A 7,592-nucleotide genomic window follows, 5' to 3' on the forward strand; every position below is an offset into this window, starting at 1 on the left:
GTTGCATTTATATATATAATCCTCAGTTTCAAAATATTTTCAGGTGGAGTTTTCATACCCGGGCCACTTGCAATGAATACCGTACGGGCAGACTTGATCATCAATCAATCAATCAATATGAGGCTTATATCGCGCGTATTCCGTGGGTACAGTTCTAAGCGCAGGGATTTTTTTTTTTTTTTCTAGACTGAGAGTGTACAGGCCAGAATCCTCTCACCTATTATGTTGTGTTTGCAGTACGTGTCCTGATGACTGCCGGTGTGTTGCAGGAAGCCATGTTTGGAAGGGTGGTGTGGGCACAGTTCGGCAGTCAGCATACCTACCACCCAGCTATCGTCATAAAAGGAAGCCTGGTCAACCTGGCCACAAATGACATTACTCAGGCTTTCGTCTACTGGTTTTCAGATACAAAAGTGTCCAGTGTAAGTACAGTTGCACTTGATCTAACACCCACCTGTTTATAATGCCATGCTGTGTAATTATTTTGTAGTAAATGGATGTGTGCCTGGCGTTAAGCGAAAGCACTTGTATCATAACAGTGTTTTATCAGACAGACCCAATTTTTAGTGTCTCTGGCAGTGGGTGTGTGGTGAGTGTGTGTTTTGTGTTTAGCGTACAGAGAAACACCGGATGTATCAGGATCTCGCGCGTGTGAGATTTCGTTTTTTTGTGTCTCGCGATAGTTGGAGGAGCGAGAGCCGCCATGTTGTGTTTTCGTCTGCTCGAAATGTGCGCAAAAGTCGTAAATCATCCAAAAAAAGCTTATTCCGGGCGGGACTACATGTGTGTGTTGGTTACAAATTGTGTGTGTGTGATATTTTTCTTCAAACTTTTCCATTTTTCTTCTTTGTTTCCCTTGTTTATTCTCGGAGCCGATTTCGCCAAATACCGTTCTTTCGTTTGCCTGGTTGTTTTGATTGATTGACACGATCTGATTATATTTTTTTCGACGGCGGCTAATATAGTGACGCGGCCTATACGTGGCTCGTCCCAATTTTTTTTTTAAAAGTCGGGGGTGCGGCTTATAAAACGGTGCGTCTTGTAATCCTTCAAATACGGTAGTTTAATTTGTTTTGCTTTTATTATTCTACGAGATAATACTCACTAATATTCTTTTGTAGAGATTATTCTTGTTGTGTTTTGATCATTTTATGACTGTGTCTATGAATTCCTGGCCCGTGAAAGAGGGATGGTCTCAGAGTTGGGCATTTAAATATAAATCATGCCATAAATAAGCTGGATGAGGTAGCAACTATTCTACTCAACTCAGGCAAATATTTTCACATTTTTGGTCTCTCTGAGTCAAGATTAAACAGTAACATCACGGATGCGGAAGTTAAGATTGAAGGATATAATGTCGTACGTCGAGACCCTACATCAACACGAGAAACTGGTTTGCTAGTTTATATTCACGAGTCTTTATCATTTCATAGACTTCATCACTTAGAGCAGCATTCAGTTGAAACAATATGGCTGGAAATAAAATTGCCTAAATCAGCGCCAATCTTGATAGGTTTCTGCCACAGGAATCCAGCTGAACATATTAACTGGTTCGATAATTTTGATGATATGATCTTGAATCCAGAGAAATTATACTTTGGGGGATTTTAATCTTGATTTAGTGAAACCCAACAAATGCTGGATGGAAAAGTTATCCCTGCATAATTTACAACAGTTAGTAACGATTCCAACAAGAGTTACAGCTACCTCATCTACGCTTATAGACCATATCTGTGTGTCAACTCAAGCTAACATTATTGAAACCTCAGTTCCAAGGTTTACCTGTAGTGATCACTTTCCAGTGTGCCTCACGTGGTCGAAAAAAGGGATTAGAATCCCAAAACGGAAACATAAATTTATAACATATAGGTTATGTGGGAAGATAGACATAACCACAGGCAGTAATTGACCACTTTTTTAAACACCTAATTTTGAAATGCACCCCCTCCGCTTCTCTGTATCCAAATGCCCTCATCTGTACCAGCAAATCAGCAGGCCCCTGGCTGACGTCTCAGCTCTGTTTTGCCCATTACGTACTATACTTGCAGAAGTAATCTGGTGGTGTACACCAACCAAATCACTCTGTTTAGCACGCCAACCCCTGGCTCTCACAGGGTGAGAAAGACTAGCAATGGATACAGGTCGGTAATGGTGCAGCCACAGGACCCTCCTCCACTGAACCAGACCACAACAACATGGCCTTTTGTAAGGGCTCAATCCTGGGAGGATCCTGCAGATATCGTTAAAGTTACTGATCCTGCAGATATCGTTAAAGTTACTGAATAGTGTGTGCTTCCAAGCAGAATTACTTTCGCCTGTGGCCATGTCTATCTTATGCCTCCACAAAGCACCGTAACACAACAGTAATAAAAAAAATAAAAAATAAAAATAAAATTGCTATCAAATTGCTAAAATAAACCAAAACAAAACAAAAACACAACACCAAATGTAATGAGATTCAACCCCTGTGAATTAAGTGACTAAATCAGGATTAAATTAACATCCTTAACCTATAGAAGGGTGGGTGGGTGGTTTTAAATTGAAACTGCTAAGACTACTGTTGTTGGTCGAGCAAAAGCAAGGTGACTGGTATAGCTAGACAAATTGACGAAAACTGGAGCTAGAAAAATTGTGCAACAAGTTCGGTGCTGGTGTAAACATCCGGGGTGTTTTGCTTCCAGACCAAGCTGTCTGAGAATAACCCAAATAGTTCGCATCTATACTAGACCAAATGCTGACACAGTAGCATGCTGAATAGGAATAACCAATTCAGAATACAGGAGTAGATCGTTCGCCCGACATAACAACATTTAAGATTGAGGCTTAAATGTCTTTATGTCGAGACACCACTTATCACATATTTACACATATACACACACTTCCATCCCCATGCATACCGCACAATCTAAGACTTAACACTGGTAGTAACAGTTCAAACATTTATTGAACTGGTATATACACATGTGTATCCACACATCAACAAACTCCCCTGACTGGGGTTCAAAATTCCACTAGCAACAAACTTGCTGCTGTACATTCCTCTTTAAGCACAAAACCCTGACCAGGGTAAAAATGTCTGTACATGTACAACCAAACATTTAGCTGTTCTGAATCACTATTCCTCTGACACAAATACAGAGGTTCGAAACAACACATCTTTCTGTTCTATCAGGTTATTACTTTTTGGCATAATCGGGCGCAGAGTGGGGAGATAGACATAACCACAGGCAGTAATTGACCACTTTTTTAAACACCTAATTTTGAAATGCACCCCCTCCGCTTCTCTGTATCCAAATGCCCTCATCTGTACCAGCAAATCAGCAGGCCCCTGGCTGACGTCTCAGCTCTGTTTTGCCCATTACGTACTATACTTGCAGAAGTAATCTGGTGGTGTACACCAACCAAATCACTCTGTTTAGCACGCCAACCCCTGGCTCTCACAGGGTGAGAAAGACTAGCAATGGATACAGGTCGGTAATGGTGCAGCCACATGACCCTCCTCCACTGAACCAGACCACAACAACATGGCCTTTTGTAAGGGCTCAATCCTGGGAGGATCCTGCAGATATCGTTAAAGTTACTGATCCTGCAGATATCGTTAAAGTTACTGAATAGTGTGTGCTTCCAAGCAGAATTACTTTCGCCTGTGGCCATGTCTATCTTATGCCATCAAATTGCTAGCAATTTACCCCACTTCTGCCCGCCCTAATTATACATGTGAGCTGTCTCTCTAAGTTCGCAACAAAGAGTGTGTTGCCCCATTCGCTGAGGTGTACACCATCTGCGGCGAGGCACCAGCCGTCGTTGCTTATGTTGGGGTGCTTAATTACCTCCCCTCCCTCAGCCCCGAACACTTTTCTTGCCTTCCTTTGTGCCCATTTTCTGGCCCTCTCTGCCCCCGCTACGGATTGACTGTACCGCCAGCTCTGTCTGGGCAGCATGTCCGACCATACCAGGGTTGTGTCGGGGCATAAGGTCCGCATGAACAGGACACACTCCTCCAGTTCCTTCCTCCAGGTAAAGGTGTTGAGCAACCCAATATCATTGGCCCCAACATGCAGAACCATGTATGTTGGAGGCACACTAGTCTTCAGGGTCTCCACCACAAGCGGACGCACCTGGCCTAGGCGGAGTCCTGGTCGTCCAATAAGCCTTGTAGGTATTGGGAGCAGTAGACCCTGCCCCTTCTGTTTCAAACCCTTGTCCATGCGAGAAATAAAACTTGATCCTATGATCCAGCAAGCTGTAAACATATATATTTTCAAATGTTAATACTTAGGCGGAGGTTAATGCAGCTTATAAGATACCTAAGTGCCAGACAATGGATCCTGGCTTTCCCGTCCCCTGTGTCAAAAGGCGACTGCTAGATAAAATGAAAAGTTATTCTATTAAACGCCTAACCTACCCCCACCCCCCCTTTCAGGTGAAAGCTTGTTATTGTTGCAAACTGATTTTAACAACTTGACCAGTTTACGAAACCTGTAAAATTCCATTCCCTTATGTATACCCGTACGGCTTGTGATTTGCACCTTCCCAGTGTTTTTAACTCCTCCATTGTCATAATACCATTTATGACAGCTGTAGTTGAAGCTCCAATACCGAACGAATGAGAGAAGAAAATCGGCTTAACTTGCCAGCCCAGGCTGGCCGCCCACCTTTTCAAAACTGCCTGAAATTGGTACCTTGTTAATGGCGCGCCACTAAAATGTTTAAACAGAAGACCTGCTCCGGCTGGCCTCGCACTTAACCCTTACACTGGTGCAATTCTGTAACACATGTTACATGGCCACTGGTGAATTAACAGAGAGAAAATAACAAAAAACGGTCATATAGGTTTTCGCATCCATGGGAGGTAATCGGAACCGACCAAACAGACTGAGCCAGTAGCGCGACATATGTTGTGACAACCAGGTGACAGTATGCGTAAAGTAGCGCGACATATGTCGCGACAACCAGCCTAAGGGTTGAGTAAACTCTCATGCACCTTACCGGGCACACCTGGCGATGACTGCCTACTGTCTTCAAATGTATCACTGAACCCACCCCTAGCTGATCTGTTTTTTTAGCCTAATATTCTGACCGACAGCTGTGGTGCCAGCTGAACATCAGACAACCTGAGTCCTTCACGCCCCTTGGCCGACGAACTCGTTGACTCTCAGGAACGCGAAGAATGCCAAAGAGAAGGCCGCTGCAAACAAGTTTACCTCAAACTGATTCATACATATGCTGGGCAAGATGTCGATCAACTGCTTTAGCCTATCAAAAGTGATGGGCAGCCTGTTAACCTGTCGCTGGCCCTCCTTGGCCAACCCCTGTAACAATTACTTAAGTACAAAATTGTCGGTTTGTGTTTACAGCTTCACCCGCTAAGTAAGTTCTAACTGTTGCTGGCGCACAGTGTTGTAAAGACAGAGACGCTGCAAAATGCAATACATGCGATTCTGGTGCGGGCCAGCTCTGGGGTAGCCCAAGAGAGTCCCTAAATGCCTCGAACCGGTGTACACCTTGTTCATAAGCAGTTTGTGTAGATGGCGCAATGGATTTTCGCACCAATCTTAGTGGGGAGATAGACATAACCACAGGCAGTAATTGACCACTTTTTTTTAAAACACCTAATTTTGAAATGCACCCCCTCCGCTTCTCTGTATCTAAATGCCCTCATCTGTACCAGCAAATCAGCAGGCCCCTGGCTGACGTCTCAGCTCTGTTTTGCCCATTACGTACTATACTTGCAGAAGTAATCTGGTGGTGTACACCAACCAAATCACTCTGTTTAGCACGCCAACCCCTGGCTCTCACAGGGTGAGAAAGACTAGCAATGGATACAGGTCGGTAATGGTGCAGCCACAGGACCCTCCTCCACTGAACCAGACCACAACAACATGGCCTTTTGTAAGGGCTCAATCCTGGGAGGATCCTGCAGATATCGATAAAGTTACTGAATAGTGTGTGCTTCCAAGCAGAATTACTTTCGCCTGTGGCCATGTCTATCTTGTGCCAACAAATTGCTAGCAATTTACCTTTTTACCTCTTTTCTTCCTTTGGGACCAGGCGCCCCTGGTCGTCCAGGACAAAGGCCACTGTCTGCCTGTCCCTCGTGCCTGTCCATAAAGGCTTTGGCAAGGAGAATTGCCAGGTCGATGGATTTCCCCTCCACAATCTTTCTTCTGACATCAGGTGCCACTGTATAGAGAGGTGATCCATTCTATGACCCCTGTGTCCCCCCGCCCCACTCTCGAAAGCTTCCTCTAAAAATCTTAGTCTCTCAAGTAATTCACGTGTACCTGGATCGGTTCTGCTCATGGGCGCTGAAGTGCGGACATCCGACGATGTTGACATCTGCAACACTCAGACTATAAATAGTTGAAATACCATGTTATAACCCCGTGTTGTTCTTCCTTCTTCCCTTTCTGTAGTGGAAAGGTACAGCTCTATATGCCCAAGCTTTAGCCCCACTAAATTATTTAAGGTTCTAAGTTCTTGTCCAAGTATTTTTAGTGAAACTTTTCCCCCTAAAATCAACAATTAAAGAAATGTCTGAGTTTGATCTTTTACTTCTCAAACTTATTGTGGTTGCTTTTCCTTAATTATTTGTAATCACTGTAAAGTTCTTTCCTCAAATTCCTTAGTTCCCATTGAAATAATCAGTACAGCACTACATGGGAGGTAACTTGTGACACCCTATGATGAGCACTTTGTTATCCGGTGGTTACCTCCCTGCTGTTAATTTACCCTTACATGGCAAAATGAAACCAGCCCCGTTTTCAAAATGTTCTGTGTTGTCCCAAAATTGTCTGTGTTGTACTTCTCTTATACTTGTTATCGTGACCAGACAAATTACAACATTCCCCTGACCTAAAATTGAAACTGCTACTAGTCTATCACCAACTTCCCCCCCCTTTTCTTGCTGCAACTATTATGTGCGGCTGCTGTTCGATCAGTGTGAGGAAGCGTCAGCTCCCGGAATGTATCATCCCCTTTCAATACGCTGATATAATTTTTCTACCAACTGAGATTAGAGTCCATATGATGAAGTGGCCGTCAAAAGTATTGCCTACCTTGAACACTTACCACACCCAGGCAGGAAAATGGATCACGGCGGCGTGGGCACTAGTCCCGTTTTCCTTTGTCTTTCCCTCGACTCGTCAGACACTACCGAAAACTTCGTTCTCCTCGTCGAATCGATGTAAAAAATCGAATGCATTTACCGCTCTTTTAAATTGAAACTGCTAAGACTACTGTTGTTGGTCGAGCAAAAGCAAGGTGACTGGTATAGCTAGACAAATTGACGAAAACTGGAGCTAGAAAAATTGTGCAACAAGTTCGGTGCTGGTGTAAACATCCGGGGTGTTTTGCTTCCAGACCAAGCTGTCTGAGAATAACCCAAATAGTTCGCATCTATACTAGACCAAATGCTGACACAGTAGCATGCTGAATAGGAATAACCAATTCAGAATACAGGAGTAGATCGTTCGCCCGACATAACAACATTTAAGATTGAGGCTTAAATGTCTTTATTTTCAAAACTTGATCAAGATTCATACCTTTCGAAACTCAGTTGTACACATTTTTCAAGGATTTATAATTATACT

General features: G+C 43.6%; 1 long non-coding RNA gene across 1 annotated transcript; it reads right to left on the reverse strand.

Moving 5' to 3' along the window:
- Positions 1 to 3,241: 3,241 nt before the first annotated feature.
- On the reverse strand, positions 3,242 to 7,327 carry LOC138975631 (uncharacterized). The gene is made up of 3 exons (XR_011458701.1): positions 7,059 to 7,327; positions 6,285 to 6,339; positions 3,242 to 4,243 (listed from the first exon to the last, which is right to left on the reverse strand). It is a non-coding gene; the product is annotated as an uncharacterized lncRNA (long non-coding RNA).
- Positions 7,328 to 7,592: the final 265 nt, after the last annotated feature.

This window comes from Littorina saxatilis, linkage group LG1 (assembly GCF_037325665.1).
Source record: "Littorina saxatilis isolate snail1 linkage group LG1, US_GU_Lsax_2.0, whole genome shotgun sequence".
Taxonomy (NCBI): Eukaryota; Metazoa; Mollusca; class Gastropoda; order Littorinimorpha; family Littorinidae; genus Littorina; species Littorina saxatilis.